General features: G+C 41.7%; 1 protein-coding gene across 1 annotated transcript in view; it reads left to right on the plus strand.

Annotated features, from left to right (window-relative positions):
* Positions 1–5,049: 5,049 nt before the first annotated feature.
* ift74 (intraflagellar transport 74) overlaps positions 5,050–5,229 on the plus strand; it is a 47,813-nt gene continuing 47,633 nt past the window's right edge. Inside the window, exon 1 of the mRNA XM_082171573.1 lies at positions 5,050–5,198. The gene's annotated coding sequence lies outside the window, so the exon portion shown is untranslated. The remainder of the gene's footprint in view (positions 5,199–5,229) is intronic.

Consider the following 5,229-nt stretch of genomic DNA (forward strand, 5'->3'; position numbering starts at 1 on the left):
CTTACAGGATCTGTTATTTTGATTTCTTTGTCATTTGAATTTGTTATGAAAGGGTGGCTAATTGTGTGACGTCCACCTGTGAATGCAGACACACGATGGCTGGATTACACTGAGATCCGATCACAGTGCGTCCTCGACTACCTCCGAACCAGGAAACGCTGATCGGAGAACATTCCCATCAGAAGCGCGTTTACACTTGTTTTTTTCAATGTGTATGTGGACAACATCGGATACAGGTCACATGTTAATGCCAAGTGTAAACGCAGCCTATGTTCACATGCTCTGTTTGCTGTAACTTTGGAGAAAAGAGCAATATAAAGTGCAAATCCACCGTTTGTTTTTCCACCGTCAGATCAAACTAACCACCTTTTTAAATAAAAACTGTGAAACCAGTATGTATAGTTATAAACTCATTTCAGAAAATTATATTTTGAACAATTTATATATTGAGACTGAGGCTTGTTATATCTGTTTTAAACATCTATCAATACTGTTGTTAATTAGAATAATATGCATTCAAACTCAAATTGAATAACATTATCTTTTTATCTTATTATTATTATCATTATTATTATCTATTTGGTCAAGTCAGCTTTATTTAAATAGCACTTTATACGACACAGATTGTTTCAAAGCAGCTTTACACTGATAAACTTTATTAAATTTAAAAGTGAGTGCACTAAAACCAAAACATATAGGCCACATTGTATCATGACAATCCTAAACTAATCCTGAAGAGGCTGATCAGAGAGACCAAATGGGTGGATCTAGAATATCTAGCTACACCCACAACTCTATCGCTCCTCCCCATTGGACGCCAGGAGGAGGAGCTGGACCTTGAGCACCACTGATCCGATGCAGACACTAGATGTTATTATTCACCTGCGTTACTTGTTACAGAAAAGACGTTTGTCATTTATAAAGACATTCCATAGGAAATGGATATTGCTGAGAGTATGTGTGTCTGTTTCGTGAGTAGGTAAGATACTACTGTAATGTGACAGATTGTGATGTGAGTCTCCGTATGGCCGCTAGATGTCGCCACTGCTCGATTAATAATCTTCTTATTAATCTGCTGGAAACCACTTTACCTTGCGGCAGTCAAATCGCGCGGGCGTGTTTGAGGTCAAGAGCATCATGTGCAGTGGAGAATATGAGTGAAGTGCTTTGACTTTGTTTTGATTATTAACATGTAGTGAATCTGTTGTCTCTCGCGACCTGTGTGTGTTTGAGTGGGAGGGAAATCTCTCTCTCTCTCGATCTCCCTCTCTCTCATCTTTCATCTCGGTTCAATCTCAAACTGTGTTGGGATAGTGTGTTGGGATAGTGTGTTGGGGTAGTGTGTTGGGGTAGTGTGATGGGATAGTGTGTCGGGTGAGTGTGTTGGGATAGTGTGATGGGATAGTGTGATGGGATAGTGTGTTGGGTTAGTGTGTTGGGATAGTGTGTTGGGTTAGTGTGTTGGGGTAGTGTGTTGGGTTAGTGTGTTGGGTTAGTGTGTTGGGATAGTGTGTTGGGTTAGTGTGTTGGGGAAGTTCCGCCCTGAGTACCTCAAGTCTCTGGATGTTGTGGGACTGTCTTGGCTGACACGCTTCTGCAACATTGGGTGGCGGTCGAGGACAGTACCTTTGGACTGGCAGACCGGGGTGGTGGTTCCTCTTTTTAAGAAGGGGGAGCGGAGGGTGTGTTCCAACTACAGGGGGATCACACTTCTCAGCCTCCCCGGGAGAGTCTATGCCAGGGTACTGGAGAGGAGAATACGGCGGATAGTAGAACCTCGGATTCAGGAGGAACAGTGCGGTTTTCATCCCAGTCGTGGAACACTGGACCATCTCTATACCCTCTCCAGGGTGCTGGAGGGTTCATGGGAGTTTTCCCAACCAATCCACATGCTTTGTTGATTTGGAGAAGGCATTCGACTGTGTCCCTCACGGCATCCTGTGGAGGGTGCTCCGGGAGTATGGGGTCCGGGGTCCTCTGCTAAGGGCTGTCTGGTCCCTGTACGACCGGAGCAGTAGCTTGGTTCACATTGCCCGCAGTAAGTCAGACTTGTTCCCGGTGCATGTTGGACTCCGGCAGGGCTGCCCTTTGTCACCGGTTCTGTTCATAATTTTTATGGACAGAATATCTAGGCGCAGCCAGGGGCCGGAGGGTGTCAGTTATGGGGACTACATGATTTCATCTGTGGATGATTTTGTCATACTGGCCTCATCAGACCAGGACCTCCAGCATGCACTGGGACGGTTTGCAGCCGAGTGTGAAGCGGCTGGGATGAGAATCAGTGTCTCAGAGTCAGAGGCCATGGTTCTCAGTCGGAAAAGGGTGGCTTGCCCACTTCAGGTTGGTGGAGAGTTCCTGCCTCAAGTGGAGGAGTTCAAGTATCCCAGGGTCTTGTTCACGAGTGAGGGAAGGATGGAACGGGAGATTGACAGACGGATCAGTGCAGCTTCTGCAGTAATGCGGTCGAAGTACCGGTCTGTCGTGGTAAAGGAGGAGCTGAGCAGCAAGGCAAAGCTCTCGATTTACCAGTCAATCTACGTTCCTACTCTCACCATGAGCTGTGGGTAATGACCGAAAGGACAAGATCCCGGATACAGGCGGCCGAAATTAGCTTTCTCCGCAGGGTGGCTGGGCGATCCCTTAGAGATAGGGTGAGGAGCTTGGTCACTCGGGAGGAGCTCAGAGTAGAGCCACTGCTCCTCCACATTGAGAGGGGTCAGCTGAGGTGGCTCGGGCATCTGTTCCGGATGCCTCCTGGTCGCCTCCCCGGGAAGGCTATGTCTCCCGGCTGGGCTGGGAACACCTCGGTATCCCCCCGAAAGAGCTGGAGGAAGTGTCTAGGGGGAGAGAAGTCTGGGCATCTCTGCTTAGACTGCTGCCCCCGCGACCCGGCTCCGGATAAGCGGAAGAAGATGGATAGATGGATGGATATTTTAAATTGACTAATGATATTCAAAGTATAAATGTTATATGTGTAAATAGTTTTATTGTATTATTATAGGTGAATTTTTGGATTATATGATCGGATAATTCAAGTCACCTTTATTTATATAGCGCTTCTTACAATACAGATTGTATCAAAGCAGCTTCACATTGATAACATGAAAATAATACAACAAAGTTTGTTTCTAGAAGAAAATTGCATCATCGTCCACCCATAATAAGGCAGATCAATAATATTGTTGAATATTAAATGTCCCCAACTAAGCAAGCCAAAAGCCAAGGCAACAGTGGAGAAAAAAAACCTTGGGAGAACCTAGGCTCAGTCGGGGGCCAGTTCTCCATAAGAAATCTGGTAACTGGAAAAAGTTAATGTTCTAAAAAAATCGTGTTAAGTCTTTCACTCACTCACTCACTCACTCTCTCTCTCTCTCTCTCTCTCTCTCTCTCTCTCTCTCTCTCTCTCGGATAGTGTGTTGGGATAGTGCGTTAGATTCTGTATGTATTATGACTCTATGATTATCTGATAGCTACTGGAGATACATTGAGGATACATTTTCTTTCAAGGTACAACCCTTTGAAGAAACTCTGTATAGCTCAGTTTAATAGTTAACGGCATCTAGTCAGACTATAAAGATGGTTTGTATGCAGGTTTTGCATTGGTTAGATTGTTAACTCCTGACTAGAGGAACGAGATCAGATCTAGTGGGTTTATTTAGAAGAGATGAGCTGCAGACAGACGTTGAGTTATGCATATATCTACTGTTCCCAGAAGGAGGGAAACTCGTACAACACATGACTATGGGACATTTTTGGTAAAGCTTCTGGCTTCCGGTTATATATCGGATTCATTATAAGGTTTTACTTAACGTTTATAAAGCTGTCCATGGCCTGGTCCCAGAATATATTACTAATTTAATTAAAATGAATTCATGTAGACCTCAATGATCACTTAATTGTTTACTTCTCACAATTCCTAAAAGTCGCTTGAAAACTAAAGTGGATGGGGCTTTTTCTGTGGTCGGCCCGAGACTGTGGAACACGATTAAAAACACATTTGTTTTCTATGGCTTTTAATTCATGACATTTTGGCAGCTGGATTTTGTTTTATTGTGTGTATGTTAGGCCTTTTCCTTGCTGCTTTTTGTTATTTTTGTTTGTTTGTTTTTGTTACTATTGACTGTTGTCTTGTGTTCTTTATTATTATTGTTTGCTATTATCTGTTGACTGTTTTAACTGTACAACCATCTGGTCTACTGTAGTGGAAAGGGCTCTATAAATAAACTAGACTTGAGATTTGACATATATTCACGCTGAACTAAACGTAAGGGACACATCATTAGCGTCAGGAGGGTCTACAGTGCTCTACAGAGTGTATGAAGGACTTGCTCGCTTGGGAACAAAATTACAAGAACATTAGAACCAAAAAAACGAGATCATGAAAAAAATATAAGAAGAATAAAATGATAATAATGCGTGGCTTCTGTAGGCTTCTTCTGGTACGCAATTACAATTAGGCGTGAAACAGTGCTGTTTTAAACTTTTTTTTTTATTAATCAACGAACTTTAGTAGTATACAATATATTATACAGAATGTATATTAATACATCCTCAAAAAAATAAACAAAAACATGCCAGAGCGTACAAATCATTGATTACTTAATATAAAAACTGTATATTCATTACAGATATCACAAGTCTTTCTTGCTTTCTTATTGACGATGTTCTCCAGACTGGTGCAATAATCATTATAGTCTCCTAAAGAAAAATGAATAAATCCTGACCATTTCTTCTTGTGTTTATGACATTTTCCCAAAATAATAAAAAGTTGTACAATAAAACTAAATGTATTATTATTATTACTTTCATTGGAATAATACATACATATATCAAAATTATTTTATTTAATTATAACATTTGTTTTCCTTCTACTGCAATTTTCCACATCCACCCAAATAAACTTTGTGTATTTACAGTTACAAAACAGATGGCTAATAGATTATTTCTCTATAGAACAAAAATCACATGAATATATAATAAACTAAATTAAACATGTCTAATCTAGATAAATGTTTAAGAGGAAACTGTCACAGCGCTGTTCTCGCGGGAGATCTCGCGATGACTTAATGGTTGCTAAGCAACTCAGGCGAGCGTTTGGTTCGCCTGGTGAAGGAGCTAAATCAGTTAACAGTGAAAACAATCAAAACTGCTAACAGTGAAAACAGAAAACCACCCAGACTGCAGATCCACAGCTGAAGGTGAGCGAGCACTTATGTTGTTAGCTCGTTG

Source organism: Leuciscus leuciscus, assembly GCF_965113295.1.
Source record: "Leuciscus leuciscus genome assembly, chromosome: 5".
In the NCBI taxonomy this organism is placed as follows: Eukaryota; Metazoa; Chordata; class Actinopteri; order Cypriniformes; family Leuciscidae; genus Leuciscus; species Leuciscus leuciscus.